The following is a 26,737-nucleotide window of genomic DNA, read 5'->3' as shown; positions in this document are numbered from 1 at the left end:
TAGCAGTTGCATAACAAGAACAAATGTAATATTTAACACCAAACGAGGGCAACAATTTTGCAACAATTTCCCTTTCTCAAAAAAGAGAGGCATCAGCCAAGGATGTCAGATCAGCATTTTTGAAGAAGCTGACCAGAGCAACACGTCAAGAGGAGGACACTGTCCAGAAACTAAAAGAAGAGATGAAACAGTTCAGGGAGGAGAGCAGAGCATCTATTGCTAAATTAGAAAGCAGAATGGACAAACTGAGTCAGACAAATGATGACATCAGAGACCATCTGAACACAGCAAGAGAGGAGCTAGAGCAGAGAGAGGGGTACATTGATACCCTCAACCAGCAGCTAGTCATTATGTCCTCTGCATCTAGAGAACATGTCCACCAGCCTGGTACAACACAAGCAGAACCTGAGACCAGCATGGCCTCCACCACACAGCCTGATGACACTGCACCCGCCTACCAGTCTGCTCCAGCCCAGATCAGCCAACCAGCCTCCCAGTCTGCTCCAGCCCAGGTCAGCCAACCAGCCTCCCAGTCTTCTCCAGCCCAGGTCAGCCAACCAGCCACCCAGTCTGCTCCAGCCCAGGTCAGCCAACCAGCCTCCCAGTCTTCTCCAGCCCAGGTCAGCCAACCAGCCTCCCAGTCTGCTCCAGCCCAGGTCAGCCAACCAGCCACCCAGTCTGCTCCAGCCCAGGTCAGCCAACCAGCCACCCAGTCTGCTCCAGCCCAGGTCAGCCAACCAGCCTCCCAGTCTGCTCCAGCCCAGGTCAGCCAACCAGCCACCCAGTCTGCTCCAGCCCAGGTCAGCCAACCAGCCTCCCAGTCTGCTCCAGCCCAGGTCAGAATACCAGTCTCCCAGTCTGCTCCAGCCCAGGTCAGCCAACCAGCCTCCCAGTCTGCTCCAGCCCAGGTCAGAATACCAGTCTCCCAGTCTGCTCCAGCCCAGGTCAGCCAACCAGCCTCCCAGTCTGCTCCACCCAGACAGTCACCCACAACTGCAATCCTAATTGATTCAAATGGGAAGTTCTTAGTCCAGGAAAGATTATTCCCTAGACACCAGGTGTATAAGTTCTGGTGTCCTACAACTGAGAGTGCAATGCAGCTACTCAGTCAGACCAGGATTGACACCCCCGACAACATCATCATCCACACTGGCACAAACGACCTTCATGCCAAAGGTGAAAATGTATCTGGGGCAGTGAGAAGAGTAGCAGAACGGGCACAGGCTATGTTCCCAACAACCAATATACACTGCTCAAAAAAATAAAGGGAACACTTAAACAACACAATGTAACTCCAAGTCAACAACACTGATTGACAATACATTTCACATGCTGTTGTGCAAATGGAATAGACAACAGGTGGAAATTATAGGCAATTAGCAAGACACCCCCAATAAAGAAGTGGTTCTGCAGGTGGTGACCACAGACCACTTCTCAGTTCCTATGCTTCCTGGCTGATGTTTTGGTCACTTTTGAATGCTGGCGGTGCTTTCACTCTAGTGGTAGCATGAGACGGAGTCTACAACCCACACAAGTGGCTCAGGTAGTGCAGCTCATCCAGGATGGCACATCAATGCGAGCTGTGGCAAGAAGGTTTGCTGTGTCTGTCAGCGTAGTGTCCAGAGCATGGAGGCGCTACCAGGAGACAGGCCAGTACATCAGGAGACGTGGAGGAGGCCGTAGGAGGGCAACAACCCAGCAGCAGGACCGCTACTTCCGCCTTTGTGCAAGGAGGAGCAGGAGGAGCACTGCCAGAGCCCTGCAAAATGACCTCCAGCAGGCCACAAATGTGCATGTGTCTGCTCAAACGGTCAGAAACAGACTCCATGAGGGTGATATGAGGGCCCGATGTCTACAGGTGGGGGTTGTGCTTACAGCCCAACACCGTGCAGGACGTTTGGCATTTGCCAGAGAACACCAAGATTGGCAAATTCGCCACTGGCGCCCTGTGCTCTTCACAGATGAAAGCAGGTTCACACTGAGCACATGTGACAGAGTCTGGAGACGCTGTGGAGAACGTTCTCCTGCCTGCAACATCCTCCAGCATGACCGGTTTGGCGGTGGGTCAGTCATGGTGTGGGGTGGCATTTCTTTGGGGGGCCGCACAGCCCTCCATGTGCTCGCCAGAGGTAGCCTGTATGCCATTAGGTACCGAGATGAGCTCCTCAGACCCCTTGTGAGACCATATGCTGGTGCGGTTGGCCCTGGGTTCCTCCTAATGCGAGACAATGCTAGACCTCATGTGGCTGGAGTGTGTCAGCAGTTCCTGCAAGAGGAAGGCATTGATGCTATGGACTGGCCCGCCCGTTCCCCAGACCTGAATCCAATTGAGCACATCTGGGACATCATGTCTCGCTCCATTCACCAACGCCACGTTGCACCACAGACTGTCCAGGAGTTGGCGGATGCTTTAGTCTAGGTCTGGGAGGAGATCCCTCAGGAGACCATCCGCCACCTCATCAGGAGCATGCCCAGGCATTGTAGGGAGGTCATACAGGCACCTGGAGGCCACACACAGTACTGAGCCTAATTTTGACTTGTTTTAAGGACATTACATCAAAGTTGGATCAGCCTGTAGTGTGGTTTTCCACTTTAATTTTGAGGGTGACTCCAAATCCAGACCTCCATGGGTTGATAAATTTGATTTCCATTGATAATTTTTGTGTGATTTTGTTGTCAGCACATTCAACTATGTAAAGAAAAAAGTATTTAATAAGATTATTTAATTCATTCAGATCTTGGATGTGAGCAGTGTAGTTGTGTCCACCCTCCTACCAAGAAAAGGCTTCCCAGGACAGTTGATCGACAAAATAAATCAACAGATCACTGTGGACTGTGCCTCACTGCTCAACGTCAGAACGGCTCACCACCCCACTCTGACATGTGAACACTTACGATAATGTACACCTTGATCAGGACAGTATCAGAACCTTTGCCAAGGACCTAAAGGATGCAACACTTGGCAGGGACCCCCACACCCATCACCCCAGCAGCAGAGCCCCCTGCCCCACCTTCTGAAACAACAGTACCCCCACCATCCCCAGGAGAGAAGAGCCAGACACGGCTTATTACAGCACAGCTCTACTAGACCCGGCCCATCACAGCACAGATTTACCAGACCAGATCTGCCTCAGGACAGCACGACCAGACCCGTCCCATCACAACACAGCTCTACTAGACCAGGCACATCACAACACAGCTCTACAAGACCAGGCCCAACACAGCACAGATTTACCAGACCAGACCCGCCTCAGGACAGCACTACCAGACCAGGCCCGCCTCAGGACAGCACGACCAGACCCGTCCCATCATAACATAGCTCTACCGGACCCGGCCCATCACAACACAGCTCTACTAGACCCGGCCCATCACAACACAGCTCTACTAGACCAGGCCCATCACAACACAGTTCTACCAGACCCGGCCCATCACAACACAGCTCTACTAGACCCGGCCCATCACAACACAGTTCTACTGGACCCGGCCCATCACAACACAGCACTGACCACTACTCCAGGGTTGGGCAGAACACTGTCCTTCGGAGAAGTGCACCACATGATGCAGTCCACACCATGTATCATTCAGATCATCAGCCTACATTTGCTGAGGTAACCTCTGGCAAAAGACACCTAGAACAATCAGAGATAGGAGAGGTGCGCCAACTACTGCATCTAATATGCAGACTACTGGGCTAGACAGACCCTTTAATTTACACACACACACACACACACACAGGGTTGCAGATTGCATTGTACTTATTTTTTGGGCCATTCTTATTAATTTGTTTACAACTCTCCTTTATTTTATTGGCACTGGTATTATAATAATAGTGATGTGTAATGGTGTGTGCATGTATATATGTATGTGTATGTATGTATGTGTATATATATATATGTGTATGTATGTATGTATGCATGTATATATCTATGTATATGTGTGTATGTGTGTATATATATATATATATATATATATATATATATATATATATATATATATATATATATATATATAATAACTATTATTATTATTTTTTCTATTTTTTTTTTCAATGTACTTTACTCAAACCAGTGAATATCACTTATTATAAATGAGATCATTAACTATCAGTTCTTGGAATATCCAGGGCCTGTACTCTTCACATTTTGGTTATAAAACAACAAATCCAGAATTGATTAAAAACATCAAGGGACAGGACATCATAATCCTACTGGAAACATGGTGTCGTGGAGACATAGGTACTCAGTGTCCCTCAGGCTATAGAGAAAGTTTACTACCATCAATCAAACATAAACATGTTAAACGGGGCCGAGACTCAGGTGGAATCATCATTTGGCATAAGCAGGACTTAGCACTGAATGAAATGAAAAAAGGTACTAATCACATTTGGTTAAAACTTAACAAAGGTACAATCTATTGTGACAATGATGTATACATATGTGCAGCTTATGCTCCTCCTTCAGATTCATCATATTATGATGATCAGTTTTTTGACAATCTCCATACAGAAATCATTCAATTTCAGGCAGAGGGTAAAGTGCTTCTTTGTGGAGATTTCAATGCGAGAACAGGTTCTGAGCCTGACTACACTGATGCGGGAGGTAACCACCACATATTGGGACACCCCTCCTTGTACAGTAGCCCTATTATAAATAATAGAAACAGACCTGACCAAATACTGAACAAAAATGGGAAGGAGTTAGTGCATCTCTGTCGAGCCTTAGGCCTGTACATGCTTAATGGTAGAATCAGAGGGGACTCTTTAGGTCAGTTTACTTACTGCTCAGCTCTTGGGACAAGTGTAGTCGATTATGCCATCACTGACATGGACCCCTCCTCCATTAGTGCATTCACTGTCAGACCACAGACACCATTGTCAGATCACAGTCAAGATCAATGTGTTTCTGAAGAAATTAACCGGTAATATTCATTAAAAAAAACAGCCGAATAAACTCTACAACATGAACCAATCGTACAGATGGGCTCAAAACAGTGCAGAGAGATTCATTGAAACATTGAACTCAAATGAAATGATGAACTCTATACAGTTTTTCAATTACTCACAATACCAAAACAATAAAGAAGGTGTCAATTCGGCTACTCAAAACATCAAATTTGAGAAAACCAAAGAAATGCAACATCAGAAACAAAAAACAAAATGTTTCTGAAAAATGGTTTGATAACGAATGTAAAACAATTGGAAAACACCTAAGACAAATTTGAAATGAAAAACATAAGCAGCAAAACAACCCAGATCTATGCTATGAATACTTTGAAACTCTGAAACAGTATAAACATACACTGAAACGCAAGAAATTGAATTATACCAACAAGACACTAGATGAAATTGAAAGTGCAATTGACCAAAATCAGTTCTGGGACATGTGGAACAATTTAAGCATGACGAAGCCACAAGAATTAGCCATACAAGATGAAGGAATTTGGAAAACTTATTTTGATAATCTATACAAAAACATCCCACAAAAAGACTTATAACAGAACCAATTAGAAATTCAAGAAGAATTGAACATCCTTGAATCGGTCATTAAAAACAACCAAAATCCATTAGATTACCCAATAACCCAACAATAACTAAATGAAAAGCTAAAATCTATAAAATCAAAGAAGGCTTGTGGTCTAGATAACATCAGAAATGAAATGCTGAAAAACAGCACACATGAGTTGCAAAATGCTGTGATTAAGTTGTTCAACATAGTTTTAACTTCTGGCTGCTTTCCTGATGTCTGGAACCAGGGGCTCATCTCCCCTATCCACAAAAGTGGAGACAAATCAGACCCCAATAATTACAGGGGAATTTGCGTAAACAGCAACTTGGGAAAGGTTTTCTGTAGCATTTTGAATTCAAGAATTCAAACCTTTCTTCAAGAGAAAAATGTAATAAGTAAATGTCAAATTGGCTTTCTCCCTAACCCATCACACGTCCACCAAAAAAAAGAGGGCAAAATCTTTGCTTGCTTTATTGACTTTAAAAAAGCATTTGATTCTATTTGGCATGAAGGGCTATTCTACAAAATTCTCCAAAGTGGGCTTGGTGGTAAGGTGTATGACTTAATAAAATGTATGTACACAGAAAACAAGTGTGCAATAAAAATCTAAAACCAAAGAACATAATTATTTTCACAACGTCGAGGTGTGAGACAAGGCTGCAGTTTGAGTCCAAATCTTTTCAACATTTATATCAATGAGTTAGCAGACATGTTGGACCATTCTCCAGCCCCAGGACTCACACTATTTGACACAGAGGTAAAATACCTGCTATATGCTGATGACTTGGTACTTCTATCACCAACCAAAGAAGGTCTTCAACAGAACCTTAACATTCTAGAGCAATATTGCAATAATTTGGGCCCTGGCAGTAAATTTCAAAAACACTAAAATCCTGATTTTCCAAAAAAATAACATATACAGTGGGGAAAAAAAGTATTTAGTCAGCCACCAACTGTGCAAGTTCTCCCACTTAAAAAGATGAGAGAGGCCTGTAATTTTCATCATAGGTACACGTCAACTATGACAGACAAAATGAGGAAAAAAAATCCAGAAAATCACATTGTAGGATTTTTAATGAATTAATTTGCAAATTATGGTGGAAAATAAGTATTTGGTCAATAACAAAAGTTTCTCAATACTTTGTTATATACCCTTTGTTGGCAATGACACAGGTCAAACGTTTTCTGTAAGTCTTCACAAGGTTTTCAACACACTGTTGATGGTATTTTGGCCCATTCCTCCATGCAGATCTCCTCTATAGCAGTGATGTTTTGGGGCTGTCGCTGGGCAACACGGACTTTCAACTCCCTCCAAAGATTTTCTATGGGGTTGAGATCTGGAGACTGGCTAGGTCACTCCAGGACCTTGAAATGCTTCTTACCAAGCCACTCCTTCGTTGCCCAGGCGGTGTGTTTGGGATCATTGTCATGCTGAAAGACCCAGCCACGTTTCATCTTCAATGCCCTTGCTGATGGAAGGAGGTTTTCACTCAAAATCTCACGATACATGGCCCCATTCATTCTTTCCTTTACACGGATCAGTCGTCCTGGTTCCTTTGCAGAAAAACAGCCCCAAAGCATGATGTTTCCACCCCCATGCTTCACAGTAGGTATGGTGTTCTTTGGATGCAACTCAGCATTCTTTGTCCTCCAAACACGACGAGTTGAGTTTTTACCAAAAAGTTATATTTTGGTTTCATCTGACCATATGACATTCTCCCAATCCTCTTCTGGATCATCCAAATGCACTCTAGCAAACTTCAGACGGGCCTGGACATGTACTGGCTTAAGCAGGGGGACACGTCTCGCACTGCAGGATTTGAGTCCCTGGCGGCGTAGTGTGTTACTGATGGTCGGCTTTGTTAGTTGGGTCCCAGCTCTCTGCAGGTCATTCACTAGGTCCCCCCGTGTGGTTCTGGGATTTTTGCTCACCGTTCTTGTGATCATTTTGACCCCACGGGGTGAGATCTTGCGTGGAGCCCCCAGATCGAGGGAGATTATCAGTGGTCTTGTATGTCTTCCATTTCCTAATAATTGCTCCCACAGTTGATTTCTTCAAACCAAGCTGCTTACCTATTGCAGATTCAGTCTTCCCAGCCTGGTGCAGGTCTACAATTTTGTTTCTGGGGTCCTTTGACAGCTCTTTGGTCTTGGCCATAGTGGAGTTTGGAGTGTGACTGTTTGAGGTTGTGGACAGGTGTCTTTTATACTGATAACAAGTTCAAACAGGTGCCATTAATACAGGTAATGAGTGGAGGACAGAGGAGCCTCTTAAAGAAGAAGTTACAGGTCTGTGAGAGCCAGAAATCTTGCTTGTTTGTAGGTGACCAAATACTTATTTTCCACCATAATTTGCAAATAAATTCATTAAAAATCCTACAATGTGATTTTCTGGATTTTTTTTTCTAAATTTGTCTGTCATAGTTGACGTGTACCTATGATGAAAATTACAGGCCTCTCTCATCTTTTTAAGTGGGAGAACTTGTACAATTGGTGGCTGACTAAATACTTTTTTCCCCCACTGTATATATAAATTCACCCTGAACAACACCATAATTGAACACACTAAAAATTACACATACCTTGGTCTGACCATATCTGCATCGGGAAACTTTAATATGGCAGTGAATGCACTCGAAGAAAAAGCCCGCAGAGCATTGTATGCAATAAAAATGAAATTATTCAAAATCAACATCCCAATTAGAATTTGGACCAAAATATTTGACAGTGTAATCCTACCAATAGCTCTTTATGGAAGTGAGGTTTGGGGGCCACTCAATAAACTGGACTTTAAAATATGGGACAAACATCCAATTGAAGCCCTACATGCAGAATTATGTTGGAAAATTGCAGGATTGGCCCGCTTTCCAGTAGTAATGAAAATACAGAAAAGATCAATACAATTTTGGCTACATCTAAATTCAAGTCCAAATTCAAGTCTGCAATTTAAAGCACTTCAAACCCAAGAGCTGAGCCCAGAAACGAGCCCTCTCACTCAGCTGGTGTTGGACCTTACCAACCAAGCTGACACCAGCACTGCTTCAAAAGAAAGAATTCCAATGAACAAAATCACGAACCAATCAAAGGACTCATATTTACAACATTGGAAAAACGAAACAAAATGCCAAAGCCGACTAAATTGCTATCTGACCCTAAACAGAGAATATGAATTGGCTGATTATCTCTACTCTGTCAGAGATACGAAGCAGAGACAGATCCTTACCAAGTACAGGCTGAGTGACCATCAATTGGCAATAGAAACCGGCAGACATAAAAAGACATGGCTACCCAAAGAGGAGCGTATATGTGGTCACTGCACGACAGGGGAGGTAGAAACAGAGATGCACTTTCTCCTTTACTGTGATAAATATTCCTCACAAAGAGATTCATTATTCACAGAAATGACTAGATTTATTCCAAATTTTAACTTATTAAACCCAGAGGAAAAACTTAAAATACTCATGGGCGAAGGAGCAATGGCTCCACTTGCAGCCAAATATGTATTTGCCTGTCATAGCCTGAGGGACACTGAATAATAACATCTGCATAGTAAATAGTAACGTACTTATTATTATTGTTATTATTGTTATTACCATTATTATTGTTGTTTATCATTCCAAATAGTAGTGGTATGGGTGGTAATGGTAATGATGGCAGTTCAATGATGGTGGTGGTAGTAGTGGTAGTAATGATGATGGTAGTTGTAGTACTGATATAATGGTGAAGGTGACCGTTATTTAGTTATAAGTTAGTTATAGTTTCATTTTCCATATTTAGATTTGTATATTTATTATATTTATACTGTTACCATTTTATTGTTGTTATTTATTTATTATTATTTACTACCATTTATTATTATTTATTATTTTATTACAATGTATATTGTATACATTGTTGCTTTGGCAATATTGACACAATATTTTTCATGCCAATAAAGCAGCTTGAATTGAAATTGAATTGAATTGAGAGAGAACGAGAGAGAGAGAACGAGAGAGAGAGAACGAGAGAGAGAGAACGAGAGAGAGAGAACAGAAATGGATAAACCACTTCTCCAATCACCAAGAACAAACAGCAACAACATATACATGATCAAAAAGAGAGAGCGAGAGAGAGAAAGAGAGAACGAGAGAGAGAGAGAAAGAGAATGAGAGAGAGAACGAGAGAGAGACAACGAGAGAGAGAGAGAACGAGAGAGAGACAACGAGAGAGAGAGACAACGAGAGAGAGAGAGAGAATGAGAGAGAACGAGAGAGAACGAGAGAGCGAGAACAGAAATGAATAAATCACTTCTCCAATCACCAAGAAAAAACAGCAAAAACATATACATGATCAAAAAGAGAGAACGAGAGAAAGAGAGAACGAGAGAGAATGAGAGAATGAGAGAATGAGAGAATGAGAGAGAACGAGAGAGAGAGAACGAGTGAGAGAGAGAACGAGAGAGAGAACGAGAGAGAGAGAGAATGAGTGCGAGAGAGAACGAGAAAGAGAGAACGAGAGAGAGAGAGAGAACGAGTGAGAGAGAACGAGAGAGAGGGAGAACGAGAGAGAGAGAGAGAGAGAGAGAGAGAGAGAGAGAGATAGAGAGAGAGAGAGAGAACAGAAATGGATAAACCACTTCTCCAATCTTTTTGGCTCTATTACCAAGAACTAACAGCAAAAACATATACAGTGGGGAAAAAAAGTATTTAGTCAGCCACCAATTGTGCAAGTTCTCCCACTTAAAAAGATGAGAGAGGCCTGTAATTTTCATCATAGGTACACGTCAACTATGACAGACAAAATGAGAAAAAAAAATCCAGAAAATCACATTGTAGGATTTTTAATGAATTTATTTGCAAATTATGGTGGAAAATAAGTATCTGGTCAATAACAAAAGTTTCTCAATACTTTGTTATATACCCTTTGTTGGCAATGACACAGGTCAAACATTTTCTATAAGTCTTCACAATGTTTTCACACACTGTTGCTGGTATTTTGGCCCATTCCTCCATGCAGATCTCCTCTAGAGCAGTGATGTTTTGGGGCTGTCGCTGGGCAATACGGACTTTCAACTCCCTCCAAAGATTTTCTATGGGGTTGAGATCTGGAGACTGGCTAGGCCACTCCAGGACCTTGAAATGCTTCTTACGAAGCCACTCCTTCGTTGCCCGGGCGGTGTGTTTGGGATCATTGTCATGCTGAAAGACCCAGCCACGTTTCATCTTCAATGCCTTTGCTGATGGAAGGAGATTTTCACTCAAAATCTCACGATACATGGCCCCATTCATTCTTTCCTTTACACGGATCAGTCGTCCTGGTTCCTTTGCAGAAAAACAGCCCCAAAGCATGATGTTTCCACCCCCATGCTTCACAGTAGGTATGGTGTTCTTTGGATGCAACTCAGCATTCTTTGTCCTCCAAACACGACGAATTAAGTTTTTACCAAAAAGTTCTATTTTGGTTTCATCTGACCATATGACATTCTCCCAATCCTCTTCTGGATCATCCAAATGCACTCTAGCAAACTTCAGACGGGCCTTGACATGTACTGGCTTAAGCAGGGGGACACGTCTGGCACTGCAGGATTTGAGTCCCTGGCGGCGTAGTGTGTTACTGATGGTAAGCTTTGTTACTTTGGTCCCAGCTCTCTGCAGGTCATTCACTAGGTCCCCCCGTGTGGTTCTGGGATTTTTGCTCACCGTTCTTGTGATCATTTTGACCCCACGGGGTGAGATCTTGCGTGGAGCCCCAGATCGAGGGAGATTATCAGTTGTCTTGTATGTCTTCCATTTCCTAATAATTGCTCCCACAGTTGATTTCTTCAAACCAAGCTGCTTACCTATTGCAGATTCAGTCTTCCCAGACTGGTGCAGGTCTACAATTTTGTTTCTGGTGTCCTTTGACAGCTCTTTGGTCTTGGCCATAGTGGAGTTTGGAGTGTGACTGTTTGAGGTTGTGGACAGGTGTCTTTTATACTGATAACAAGTTCAAACAGGTGCCATTAATACATGTAACGAGTGGAGGACAGAGGAGCCTCTTAAAGAAGAAGTTACAGATCTGTGAGAGCCAGAAATCTTGCTTGTTTGTAGGTGACCAAATACTTATTTTCCACCATACTTTGCAAATAAATTCATAAAAAATCCTACAATGTGATTTTCTGGAGAAAAAAAATCTCAATTTGTCTGTCATAGTTGACATGTACCTATGATGAAAATTACAGGCCTCTCTCATCTTTTTAAGTGGGAGAACTTGCACAATTGGTGGCTGACTAAATACTTTTTTCCCCCACTGTACATGAACAAATACAAATCTTAGAATCAACTATTAAAGACTACCAGAACCCACTGGATTCTCAAATTACATTGAATGAACTACAGGACAAAATACAAACCCTCCAACCCAAAAAGGCCTGTGGTATTGATGGTATCCTACATGAAATGATAAAATATACAGACCACAAATTCCAATTGGCTATACTTAAACCCTTTAACATCATCCTCAGCTCTGGCATCTTCCCCAATATTTGGAACCAAGGACTGATCACTCCAATCCACAAAAGTGGAGACAAATTTGACCCCAATAACTACAATGGGATATGCGTCAACAGCAACCTTGGAAAAAATTATCTGCATTAAAATTAACAGCAGACCCGTCCATTTCCTCAGTGAAAACAATGTGCTGAGCAAATGTCAAATTGGCTTTTTTTAAATTACCGTACGACAGACCATGTATTCACGCTGCACACCATAATTGACAAAGAAACAAACCGAAACAAAGGCAAAGCCTTCTCATGCTTTGTTGATTTCAAAAAAGTTTTGACTCAATTTGTCATGAAGGTCTGCTATTCAAATTGATGGAAAGTGGTGTTGGGGGAAAAACATACGACCTTATAAAATCCATGTACACAAACAACAAGTGTGTGATTAAAATTGGCAAAAACCACACATATTTATTTCCAGAGGGCCGTGGGGTGAGACAGGGATGCAGCTTAAGCCCCACCCTCTTCAACATATATATAAAAAAATTGGTGAGGGCACTAGAACAGTCTGCAGCACCCGGCCTCACCCTACTAGAATCTGAAGTCAAATTATGATCTGGTGCTTCTGTCCCCAGCCAAGGAGGGCCTACAGCAGCATCTAGATCTTCTGCACAGATGCTGTCAGACCTGGGCCCTAAAAGTAAATCTCAGTAAGACAAAAATAATGGTGTTCTCAAAAAGGTCCAGTTGCCAGGACCACAAATACAAATTCCATCTAGACACCATTGCCCTAGAGCACAAAAAAACTATACATACCTCAGCCTAAACATTGCGCCACAGGTAACTTCCACAAAGCTGTGAACAATCTGAGAGACAAGGCAAGAAGGGCCTTCTACGCCATCAAACGGAACATAAAATTCGACATACCAAATAGGATCTGGCTAAAAACGCTAGCTAAAATCACAGTTATAGAACCCATTGCCCTTTATGGTTGTGAGGTCTGGGGTCAACTCACCAAACAAGAATTCACAAAATGGGCCAAACACCAAATAGAGACTGCATGCAGAATTCTGCAAAAACATCCTCCACGTGCAGCTTAAAACACCAAATAATGCATGCAGAGCAAAAATATAAAAAATGTTTAAATCAAATTTTATTTGTCACATACATGTGTTTAGCTGATGTTATTGCGGGTGTAACAAAATGCTTGTGCTTCTAGCTCCGACAGTGCAGTAATATCTAACAAGTAATATCTAACAATTTCACAACATATACCCAATACACACAAATCTAAGGAATGGAATTAAGAATATATACATATATGGACAAGCAATGACAGAGCGGCATGGACTAAGATACAGTAGAATATAATAGAATACAGTATATACATATGAGATGAGTAGTGTAAGATATGTAAACATTATTAAAGTGACTAGTGTTCCATTTCTTAAAGTGGCCAGTGATTTCAATAGGCAGCAGCAGCCTCTAATGTGCTAGTGATGGCTATTTAACAGTCTGATGGCCTTGAGATAGAAGCTGTTTTTCATTCTCTCTGTCCCAGCTTTGATGCACCTGTCCTGACCTTGCCTTCTGGATGATAGCGGGGTGAACAGGCAGTGGCTCGGGTGGTTGATGTCCTTGATGATCTTTTTGGCCTTCCTGTGATATCGGGTGCTGTAGGTGTCTTGGAGGGCAGGTAGTTTGCCCCCGGTAATGCGTTCGGCAGACCGCAACACCATCTGGAGAGCCCTGCGGTTGCGGGCGTTGCAGTTGACGTACCAGGCGGTGATACAGCCCGACAGGATGCTCTCAATTGTGTATCTGTAAATGTTTGTGAGGGTTTTAGGTGCCAAGCCACATTTCTTCAGCCTCCTGAGGTTGAAGAGGCTCTGTTGCGCCTTCTTCACCACACTGTCTGCGTGGGTGGACCATTTCAGTTTGTCAGTGATGTGTACGCCAAGGAACTTGAAGCGTTCCACCTTCTCCACTGCGGTCCCGTCGATGTGGATAGGGGGGTGCACCCTCTGCTGTTTCCTGAAGTCCACGATCATCTCCTTTGTTTTGTTGACGTTGAGAGGGAGGTTATTTTCCTGGCACCACACTCCCAGAGCCCTCACCTCCTCCCTGTAGGTGGTCTCGTCATTGTTGGTAATCAAGCCTACTACTGTTGTGTCGTCTGCAAACTTGATGATTGAGTTGGAGGCGTGCATGGCCACGCAGTCATGGGTGAACAGGGAGTTCAGGAGGGGGCTGAGCACGCACCCTTGTGGGGCCCCAGTGTTGAGGATCAGTGAAGTGGAGATGTTGTTTCCTACCTTCATCACCTGGGGGCGGCCCGTCAGGAAGTCCATGACCCAGTTGCACAGGGCGGGGTTCAGACCCAGGGCCTCAAGCTTAATGATGAGCTTGGAGTGTACTATGGTGTTGAATGCTGAGCTACTCACGTCGGCCACGGAGAAGGAGAGGCCACAGTCCTTGGTAGTGGGCCTCGTCAGTGGCACTGTGTTATCCTCAAAGCGGGCGAAGAAGGTGTTTAGCTTGTCTGGAAGCGAGACGTCGGTGTCGGCGACGTGGCTGGTTTTCCTTTTGTAGTCCGTGATTGTCTGTAGACCCTGCCACATACGTCTCGTGTCTGAGCCGTTGAATTGCGACTCCACTTTGTCTCTATACTGATGTTTTGCCAGTTTAATTGTCTTGCGGAGTGAGTAGCTACACTGTTTGTATTCTGCCATATTCCCAGTCACCTTGCCATGGTTAAATTTACATTACATTACATTACATTTTAGTCATTTAGCAGACGCTCTTATCCAGAGCGACTTACAGGAGCAATTAGGGTTAAGTGCCTTGCTCAAGGGCACATTAACGTCATTTAGCAGACGCTCTTAGCCAGAGCGACTCACAAATTGGTGCGTTCACCCTATAGCCAGTGGGATAACCACTTTACAATTGGGGGGTAGAAGGATTCCTTTATCCTATCCCAGGTATTCCTTAAAGAGGTGGGGTTTCAAATGTCTCCGGAAGGTGGTGAGTGACTCCGCTGTCCTGGCGTCGTGAGGGAGCTTGTTCCACCATTGGGGTGCCAGAGCAGCGAACAGTTTTGACTGGGCTGAGCGGGAACTATGCTTCCGCAGAGGAAGGGGAGCCAGCAGGCCAGAGGTGGATGAGCGCAATGCCCTCGTTTGGGTGTAGGGACTGATCAGAGCCTGAAGGTACAGAGGTGCCGTTCCCTCACTGCTCCATAGGCAAGCACCATGGTCTTGTAGCGGATGCGAGCTTCAACTGGAAGCCAGTGGAGTGTGCGGAGGAGGGGGTGACGTGAGAGAACTTGGGAAGGTTGAACACCAGACGGGCTGCGGCATTCTGGATGAGTTGTAGGGGTTTAATGGCACAGGCAGGGAGGCCAGCCAACAGCGAGTTGCAGTAGTCCAGACGGGAGATGACAAGTGCCTGGATTAGGACCTGTGCCGCTTCCTGTGTAAGGCAGGGTCGTACTCTCCGAATGTTGTAGAGCATGAACCTGCAGGAGCGGGTCACCGCCTTGATGTTGGCGGAGAACGACAGGGTGTTGTCCAGGGTCACGCCTAGGCTCTTCGCACTCTGGGAGGAGGACACAGCGGAGTTGTCAACCGTGATGGCGAGATCATGGAACGGGCAGTCCTTCCCCGGGAGGAAGAGCAGCTCCGTCTTGCCAGGGTTCAGCTTGAGGTGGTGATCCGTCATCCATACTGATATGTCTGCCAGACATGCAGAGATGCGATTCGCCACCTGGTTATCAGAAGGGGGAAAAGTGCGATGGTTCGCGCTTTCAGTTTTGTGCGAATGCTGCCATCTATCCACGGTTTCTGGTTAGGGTAGGTTTTAATAGTCACAGTTGGCACAACATCTCCTAAACAGTTCCTGATAAACTCAGTCACCGTTTCAGTGTATTAGGCCGATACCCGCTAATTATCAAAATCCAGAAAAGAGCCGTTCAATTCTACAACCACCTAAAAGGAAGCGATTCCCAAACCTTCCATAACAAAGCCATCACCTACAGAGAGATGAACTTGGAGAAGAGTCCCCTAAGCAAGCTGGTCCTGGGGCTCTGTTCACAAACACAAACAGACCCAACAGAGCCCCAGGACAGCAACACAATTAGACCCAACCAAATCATGAGAAAACAAAAAGAGAACTACTTGACACATTCGAAAGAATTAACAAAAAAACTGAGCAAACTGGAATGTTATTTGTCCCTAAACAGAGAGTACACAGTGGCAGAATACCTGTCCACTGTGACTGACCCAAAATTAAGGAAAGCTTTGACTATGTACAGACTCAGTGAGCATAGCCTTGCTATTGAGAAAGGTCGCCGTAGGCAGACCTGGCTCTCAAGAGAAGACAGGCTATGTGCACACTGCCCACAAAATGAGATGGAAACTGAGCTGCACTTCCTAACCTCCTGCCAAATGTATGACCATATTAGAGACACATATTTCCCTCAGATTACAGAGATCCACAAAAAAATTCCTAAACAAATCAAACCTTGATAAACATCCCTTATCTACTGGGTGAAATTCCACAGTGTGCCATCACAACAGCAATATTTGTGACCCGTTGCCATGACAAAAATACAACCTAGATTTATATTTTTTCTTCAACTATTTGCACATGGTTACAATATTGATAACATAACATTTGAAATGTCAATATATTTTTTTGAAACCTCTGTTAATTTAATTAATTAATTTCTAATTGTTTTCTGTTTTTAGTTTCTTCTCATTTTTGTTTGTTGTTTATTTATTGTTCCAAAAAAACTTGAAGGCATTGAAGGTCCCCAAGAACACAGTGGCCTCCATCATTCTTAACTGGAAGAAGTTTGGAACCACCAAGACCACCAAGACTGTCGTGGAAAAAGTACCCAATTGTCATACTTGAGTAAAAGTAAAGATACCTTAATAGAAAATGACTCAAGTAAAAGTGAAAGTCACCCAGTAAAATACTACTTGAGTAAAAGTCTAAAAGTATTTGCTTTTAAATATACTTAAGTATTAAAAGTAAATGTAATTGCTAAAATATACTTAAGTATCAAAAGTAAAAGTATAAATAATTTTACATGTATTATATTAAGACAGCCTTATTTTCTTGTTTTTTTAAATGTATTTATGGATTGCCAGGGGCACACTCCAACACTAAGATATAATTTACAAACAAAGCATGTGTGTTTAGTGAGTCCGCCAGATCAGAGGCAGTAGGGATGACCAGGGATGTTCTCTTGATAGTGTGTGAATTGGACCATTTTCCTGTCCTGCTAAGCATTCAAAATGTAACAAGTACTTTTGGGTGTCAGGGAAAATGTATGGAGTAAAAAGTACATCATTTTATTTAGGAATGTAGTGAAGTAAAGTACAGATACCCCAAAAAACGACTTAAACGAAATTATTTTACCTTAAGTACTTTACACCACTGCGGTCATGTGTCTTTTACTGAGGAGTGGCTTCTGTCTGGCCACTCTACCATAAACGCCTGATTGGTGGAGTGCTGCAGAGATGGTTGTCCTTCTGGAAGGTTCTCCCATCTCCACAGAGGAACTCTGGAGCTCTGTCAGAGTGACCATCAGGTTCTTGGTCACCTCCCTGACCAAGGCACTTCTTCCCTGATTGCTCAGTTTGGCCGGGCGGCCAGCTCTAGGTTCCAAACTTCTTCCATTTCAGAATGATGGAGGCCACTGTGTTCTTGGGGACTTTCAATGCTGCAGAAATCTTTTGGTAACCTTTCCCAGATCTGTGCCTCGACACAATCCTTTCTCGGAGCTCTACGGACAATTCCTTCGACCTCATAGTTAGATTTTTGCTCTGACATGCACTGTCAACTGTGGGACCTTATCAAATCAAATCAAATCAAATCAAATCAAATTTTATTGGTCACATGCGCCGAATACAACAAGTGCAGACATTACAGTGAAATGCTTACTTACAGCCCTTAACCAACAGTGCGTTTATTTTAAACAAAAAAAGTAAGAATAAAACAACAACAAAAAAAAGTGTTGAGAAAAACAAAGAGCAGAAGTAAAATAAAGTGACAGTAGGGAGGCTATATATACAGGGGGTAACGGTGCAGAGTCAATGTGCGGGGGGCACCGGCTAGTTGAGGTAGTTGAGGTAATATGTACATGTGGGTAGAGTTAAAGTGACTATGCATAAATACTTAACAGAGTAGCAGCAGCGTAAAAAGGATGGGGTGGGGGGCAGTGCAAATAGTCCGGGTAGCCATGATTAGCTGTTCAGGAGTCTTATGGCTTGTGGGTAGAAGCTGTTGAGAAGTCTTTTGGACCTAGACTTGGCACTCCGGTACCGCTTGCCGTGCGGTAGCAGAGAGAACAGTCTATGACTAGGGTGGCTGGAGTCTTTGACAATTTTGAGGGCCTTCCTCTGACACCGCCTGGTATAGAGGTCTTGGATGGCAGGGAGCTTTGCCCCAGTGATGTACTGGGCCGTACGCACTACCCTCTGTAGTGCCTTGCGGTCAGAGGCCAAGCAGTTGCCATACCAGGCGGTGATGCAACCAGTCAGGATGCTCTCGATGGTGCAGCTGTAGAATTTTTTGAGGATCTGAGGACCCATGCCAAATCTTTTTAGTCTCCTGAGGGGGAATAGGCTTTGTCGTGCCCTCTTCACGACTGTCTTGGTGTGCTTGGACCATGATAGTTCGTTGGTGATGTGGACACCAAGGAACTTGAAGCTCTCAACCTGTTCCACTACAGCCCCGTCGATGAGAATGGGGGGCGTGCTCAGTCCTCTTTTTTTCCTGTAGTCCACAATCATCTCCTTTGTCTTGGTCACGTTGAGGGAGAGGTTGTTGTCCTGGCACCACACGGCCAGATCTCTGACCTCCTCCCTATAGGCTGTCTCATCGTTGTCGGTGATCAGGCCTACCACTGTTGTGTCGTCGGCAAACTTAATGATGGTGTTGAGTCGTGCCTGGCCATGCAGTCATGGGTGAACAGAGAGTACAGGAGGGGACTGAGCACGCACTCCCTGAGGGGCCCCCGTGTTGAGGATCAGTGTGGCAGATGTGTTGTTACCTACCCTTACCACCTGGGGGCGGCCCGTCAGGAAGTCCAGGATCCAGTTGCAGAGGGAGGTGTTTAGTCCCAGGATCCTTAGCTTAGTGATGAGCTTAGAGGGCACTATGGTGTTGAATGCTGAGCTGTAGTCAATGAATAGCATTCTCACGTAGGTGTTCCTCTTGTCCAGGTGGGAAAGGGCAGTGTGGAGTGCGATAGAGATTGCATCATCTGTGGATCTGTTGGGGCGGTATGCAAATTGGAGTGGGTCTAGGGTTTCTGGGATTATGCTGTTGATGTGAGCCATATATAGACAGGTGTGTGCCTTTCCAAATCATGTCCAATCAATTGAACTTAACACAGGTGAACTCCACTCAAGTTGTAGAAACATCTCAATGATGATCAATGGAAACAGGATGCACATGAGCACAATTTCGAGTCTCATAGCAAAGGGTCTTAATACGTACGTAAATAAGGTATTTCTGTTTTTTATTTTTAATAAATTTGCTAGAATTTCTAAAAACTTGTTTTTGCTTTGTCATTATGGGTCATTGTGTGTAGATTGATGAGGGAAAATTTAATTTAATCCATTTTAGAATAAGGCTGTAACATAACAAAATGTGTAAAATGTCAAGGGGTCTGAATACTTTCGAATGCACTGTTTGTCATGCCAATAAAGCAATTTGAGAGCTGAGTTGAGAGCTGAGTTGAGAGAGAGAGAGAGAGAGAGAGAGAGAGAGAGTGTGGGGGGTTGCGGGTTCTCTGTTTTCACCCTCAGGCTTATTGTACCCCTCAGCAGCCAATCAGAGTGCTCGACACTGGAGGCCACAAAGCCTGATGGGAAAGAGATTGCCCGGTTGTGTTGGCTCCCAACCAATGACACACACACACAGAGGTTTGTGTGATTTATGTGATCTGAACCATTCACACTGCAGGGCAATTTAACAGTGTGTGTGTGCGTGCGTGAATTTACGATTTGTGAGCAGGCGTTGCATTTATCGAATGCCAGACTGGCAGGAAGAACGTTGTCAGATCTGGACAGAAACCCTCTGATCTGTAAAGAGAGAAAAATTAGAAAGTTATCAGTTTAATTTCAACAACTCAGTAATCACAGACACAGTATTTACTGTCAGAGGTAAACTTTGTAACAACACCTCCATCTGGTGTTGAAGATGGATTTATTTTCTGCTCCAATCATCATGCTTTTCTGTGATGATGCAGACCTGTCAGGCCAATCAAAGAGCTCATTTGTGAGTGATAGAGGGGGAGCGAGAGAGGGACAGATAGGGGACAGAACAAGAAAGAGAGGAGAGAAAAGAGAGGAGAGAGAGAGAGAGGGAGAGAGAGAGAGAGAGAGAGAGAGAGAGAGAGAGAGAGAGAGAGAGAGAGAGAGAGAGAGAGAGAGAGAGAGAGAGAGAGAGAGAACGAGAGAGAGAGAGAGAGAGAACGAGAGAGAGAGAGAGAGAGAGAGAGAGAGCTCCTCACAGCAGCCAGTGACCCACTTGTGGAAAAAGTACCCAATTGTAATACTTGAGTTAAAGTATAGATACCTTAACATAAAATGACTCAAGTAAAAGTGAAAGTCACCCAGTAAAGTATTACTTAAGTAAAAGTCTAAAAGTATTTGGTTTTAAATATACTTAAGTATCAAAAGTAAAAATATAAATAATTTCAAATTCCTTATATTAAGCAAACCAGGCGGCACAATTTTCTTGTTTTAAAAATTTTACGGATAGCCAGGGGAATACTGCAACATTCAGATATAATTTACAAAGGAAGCATGTGTGTTTAGTGAGTCTGCCTGATCAGAGGCAGTAGGAATGACCAGGAATGTTCTCTTGATAAGTGCGTGAATTTGACCATTTTCTGTCCTGCTAAGCATTCAAAATGTAACGAGTACTTTTGGGTGTCATGGCAAATGTATGGAGTAAAAAGTACATTATTTTCTTTAGGAATGTAGTGAAGTAAAAGTTGGCCAAAATATAAATAGTAATGTAGAGTACAGATACCCCAAAAAACGACTTAAGTATTTCTTTAAATTATTTTTTACTTAAGTACTTTACACCCCTGGTGTGACCTCATAACCATGGCACTTTAACATCAGTATGTAAAAGAGGAAAGAACAGGCCGCGATGATCAACACTGCCATTGGTGATGGGGTGGAGAGAGGGAGCGATGGAGGAGAGGCAGGCTTCAGGTGTAAGGAACTGAACTGTTTTGGAGAGGAGCTATTTCCTGAACCCAGGCTGAGAGGAGGAGACCTTGGGTGAACCCAGGCTGAGAGGAGGAGATCTTGGGTGAACCCAGGCTGAGAGGAGGAGATCTTGGGTGAACCCAGGCTGAGAGGAGGAGATCTTGGGTGAACCCAGGCTGAGAGGAGACCTTGGGTGAACCCAGGCTGAGAGGAGGAGATCTTGGGTGAACCCAGGCTGAGAGGAGGAGATCTTGGGTGAATCCAGGCTGAGGAGGAGATCTTGGGTGAACCCAGACTGAGAGGAGGAGATCTTGGGTGAACCCAGGCTGAGAGGAGGAGATCTTGGGTGAACCCAGGCTGAGAGGAGGAGACCTTGGGTGAACCCAGGCTGAGAGGAGGAGATCTTGGGTGAACCCAGGCTGAGAGGAGGAGATCTTGGGTGAACCCAGGCTGAGAGGAGGAGATCTTGGGTGCGTCCCAATAATATCTTCTTTCTCCTGAAATGTCCTCATTCACTACCTCCCACAAATCCAAAGCATTGGATTGGTGGAGGCACGGGCTTGAGGGAGTTTAAACCATGCTCCTTTTTCAATTAGGGAAGGGAAGTGATTAAATGCACACTTTGGGAGGAAGGACAGATAGTTGGGACGTTGCCCTGTAATTCTGTGAACAGCCACAGGAGGGCGCTGTGTCCTAACCATAAAAAACACGAGCTTATAGCAGTGACAACCACAAAAAATGTTATTTCTCTACAATTTTGTGCACAAATGTGTTTACCTCCCCGTTACACACAGAGAGACTGGTGTTTCAGACAGAAGGAGATAGGAGTGGATTAACATGCACTTCAGCAGACACACAAACAAACACGTACACAACTGGTCTCAAGAAGGCCAGTTTTATTGCTTCTTTAATCAGCACAACAGTTTTCAGCTGTGCTAACATAATTTGCAAAAGGGTTTTCTAAAGATCAATTAGCCTTTTAAAAATGATCAACTTGGATTAGCAAACACAACGTGCCATTGGAACACAGGACTGATGGTTGCTGATAATGGATAACACAGGACCTTATGAAAGTTGCACAGTATATACCCTTAATCTTGTAATAAATCAAATCTGGTGATACATAACTTGACATTTCTGCCATCCATTGTGACATTGTGCGAGGATATCCAACCTTCCAATTAATGCCAATGCATTTCTTAGCCGCTATAAATGCTTGGTTACACAGTTTCTTCTAATAACAGTCTCCAGTATCAACATTTCCAAGCAAACAAAAACAGGAAGAAGGGAGAATCTGTAGACATGCTGAGATAAAAGAACAAACTCTTTGCCAGAATTCAGCCAGCCTTCACAAGATCAAAACAAATACGTCTCCTTTTGTGTTTTACACTTCCAGCAGAGGAATTGCATTTCTGAATGCATGATATTCAATTTCACTGGCATATAGGATGTTCTATGGATGGTCTTAAACTGCAGTAACGCATGTCTGAGAATATATGAACATGACTGGACATTCAAACAAATCTGTATCCATTCATCAACATCAATATTGTGTTGTGCACTGACTGTGCACCATGACAGTGTAGTCTGTAAAGCTGTTTATACCGTCTCAGTGTGAAAAGTAGGGAATTAGCTAGGGAAACTGACAGACAAATAACATAAGATTGCTATACTGACTCTAATAAAAACTGACATTGCGCTGTCAAAAAACGTCCGAATATCGGTCTTCAATCGTTTGGCCGCTGGTTTCATTGTTTGATTCTGGTTTAGTGTGATTGAGGCAAAAATAATACCTAAAGAAAAAGTGCAACACACAGAGACAACAGCTGCAGACAGCAGCACCGTGCTGGTCAGAAACATTGCCTTCACGCAGCCTGTCAGCGTGTCCACCCGGTCCTAAATCCAGCCGGCTGAAACCGCCAAACAGCCCATTCCCTGCTCTGAGCCGTCCGCATAGTCCTAAAGCACACCAATGCCGCTTTTTTGTAGAGGGGGGTAAAAATGTAATTTTAGAATGTGGGGGGGTCATGTCCCCCGTCCCCAGTGAAAGTTGCGCCCCTGCTGTGGTGGGGTACCCATGGGGGGGGTCATGTCCCCCCCGTCCCCAGTGAAAGTTGCGCCCCTGCTGTGGTGGGGTACCCATGGGCTCCTTGGGCTCCTTGGGCTGTCAATAATGACATTTGAGACGTGTCGCAATTTCCCACCATTTTCTAAATGTCAGAATTTATAATTGGCCAAAAAAGGGACTCCCTGGCACTTCTCTTACATTTCTCAGCTCCCAGATGTCCTTCATGCAGTCTCTGCAGCATCTCCTGAAGCATTGAAGTAGGAATCACCATTCTGTTAGTCTTCAACAGTGTCGACCACTGACAGCTCTGCGCTTAGTGGGAAGCACTGCTTTACAATAGCCTTTCTGCCTGCCATTTTCCAGATCCTGGATCACCTTGCAAAAGAATGGGATCTGTTGTGGTCTCTTCAGCTATTCCCCTTAGTTGCTGCTCAGATACATGAAGTGACTCCATGACCATATCCACATGCAAGGCAACTTCCTCCTCCATAGACTCCTGACTGAGGCTGATTTGGGCCACCGCTGGTGGAGCCCTTGAGAGGGCGTCTGCTACCACTAAAATGTACCCCGGGCACATAGGTTAGAACAAAACCATAGCGTTGCAACCTCATCATCATCATCCTCCGAGGAGGCATGTCGTTCAGATTTTTTTTTTTTGGTAAGCCATAAATGTAACAGTAAAACTTCTCACAGCCCCCTCACTGATATTCCAATTCGCTGAAAAATGTCAATATGGTTAGAGGAAGAGCAACACAATGAATATCAGCAGTTTTGTTGCTAAGAAGGCATATCATCCCACCATAGCTGTGTGTGTGTGTGTGTGTGTGTGTGTGTGTGTGTGTGTGTGCGTATGTGTGTGTGTGTGTGTGTGTGTGTGTGTGTGTGCGTGTGTGCATGTGTGTGTGCGTGTGAACTAGTTAAAGAGGAGCTGAACCAAAAAAAAAACTTCTCTGGTTGAAAAAAGCTTTATGTGGCATCGATAGTAGTCATAAACATCAATTGTAATCCTAACATTGACTAAAAAGTTTAAGTAAGATAACTTTGGTCACAATGTTAGTATTTTCCAAAATAGAGTTTTGTCTAACACGCTTCCTGGCAGCACCTATATCATCGTAGCAGCATAATCAATCTACAGCCCGCTCATTTCTTTACAGACAGCAGATTCAGAGATTCAGAATCAGATTGAATAGTCACGTGTAGAGGGTTGCAGGTGTGATAGCAGAGAACAGAGAAAGTCTTAGGCTCCGAGCGTCAGCATGCCTAAGTGAAATCAAATTATGGAAAATGGTTATGAAAAGATATATAGAAATAGTATATACTGTACATAGTAACAACTGATGAACAAATACAAATAAATAAATAAATGTCAATTGGGGTGGAGGCAGAGTAAAGACTATTGAGGGGGACCAAGTAAAATAAAATTAAAATTAAAATTAACATTATAATAAAATAATCTATAATATACAGTACCAGTCAAAAGTTTGGACACTCATTCAAAGGCTTTTTCTTTATTTTTACTATTTTTTTTACATTGTAGAATAATAGTGAAGACATCAAAACTATGAAATAACACATATGGAATCATGTAGTAACCCAAAAAAGTGTTAAACAAATCAAAATATATTTTATATTTGAGATTCTTCAAATAGCCACCCTTTGCCTTGACGACAGCTTTACAAAAGATGCAGGCAAGAATGTGGAAAAAATTGGCCTGTTTGTAAAGGGGTCATATAGACTTCAGTGCAGCTTTGGACATTATCGATCATAATCTGCTTCTGGAAAAATGTACTGTGTGTTATGGCTTTACACCCCCTGCTATATTGTGGATAAAGAGTTACCTGTCTAACAGAACACAGAGGGTGTTCTTTAATGGAAGCCTCTCCAACATAATCCAGGTGGAGTCAGGCATTCCCCAGGGCAGCTGTCTAGTGCCACTGGCTTTGAGTAAAGCCAGTGTGTCTATTTATTCTGATGACTCAACACTATACACGTCAGCTACCACAGCGACTGAAATAACTGCAACACTTAACAAAGAGCTGCAGTTAGTTTCAGAGTGGGTGGCAAGGAATAAGGTAGTCCTAAATATTTCAAAAACTAAAAGCATTGTATTTGGGACAAATCATTCACTAAACCTCAACAAAATGTGTAATGAATAATTTGGAAATTTAGCAAGTTGAGGTGACTAAATTGCTTGGAGTAACCCTGGATTGTAAACTGTCATAGTCAAAACATGTTGATCCAACAGTAGCTAAGATGGGGAGAAGTCTGTCCATAATTAAGCGCTGCTCTGCCTTCTTAACAGCACTATCAACAAGGCAGGTCCTACAGGCTCTAGTTTTATCGCACCTGGACTACTGTTCAGTCGTGTGGTCAGGTGCCACAAAAAGGGACTCAGGAAAATTGCAATTAGCTCAGAACAGGGCAGCACGGCTGGCCCTTGGATGTACGCAGAGAGCTAACATTAATAATATGCATGTCAATCTCTCCTGGCTCAAAGTGGAGGAGAGATTGACTTCATCACTACTTGTATTTGTGAGAGGTATTGACATGTTGAATGCACCGAGCTGTCTGTTTAAACTACTGGCACACAGCTCGGACACCCATGCATATCCCACAAGACATGCCACCAGAGGTCTCTTCACAGTCCCCAAGTCCAGAACAGACTATGGGAGGCGCACAGTACTACATAAATAATATAATAATAATATGCCATTTAGCAGACGCTTTTATCCATGGAACTCTATTCCACATCAGGTAACTGATGCAAGCAGTAGAATTTGATTTAGAAAACAAATAAAAATACACCTTATGGAACAGCGGGGACTGTGAAGCAACAGAAACATGGTGGAGTAGGGGCCTGAAGGCACACAGCATGTTGTGTAATCTGTGAATGTATTGTAATGTTTTAAAAATTGGATCCCAGGAAGAGTAGCTGCTGCCTTGGCAGGAACTAATGGGGATCCATAATAAATACAAATACAAAATCAAAGGGCTCTCTCTATTCAATTTAATTCATTAATCTCTGTCTCTGTCTCTGTCTCTCAATTCAATTCAAAGGGCTTTATTGGCATAGGAAACATATGTTTACATTGCCAAAGCAAGTGAAATAGATAATAAACAAAAGTGAAATGAACAATAAAAAATGAACAGTAAACATTACACTCACAAAAGATCCAAAGGAATAGAGACATTTCAAATAAAATCAAATAAAATCAAATTTTATTGGCCACATTACAGTGAAATGCTTACTTACAGTCCTTAACCAACAGTGCATTTATTTTTAATAAAAAAAGTAAAATAAAACAACAACAAAAAAGTGTTGAGAAAAAAAGAGCAGAAGTAAAATAAAATAACAGTAGGGAGGCTATATATACAGGGGGGTACCGGTGTAGAGTCAATGTGCGGGGGCATTTAGGCAGGTTATCTTAGTGTCCTTGGGCACGGGGACTATGGTGGTCTGCTTGAAACATGT

This window comes from Coregonus clupeaformis, unplaced genomic scaffold (assembly GCF_020615455.1).
Source record: "Coregonus clupeaformis isolate EN_2021a unplaced genomic scaffold, ASM2061545v1 scaf0006, whole genome shotgun sequence".
NCBI classification, from domain to species: Eukaryota; Metazoa; Chordata; class Actinopteri; order Salmoniformes; family Salmonidae; genus Coregonus; species Coregonus clupeaformis.
The sequence above is the reverse complement of the archived record's forward strand: the minus strand, read 5'-3'. Positions refer to the sequence as shown.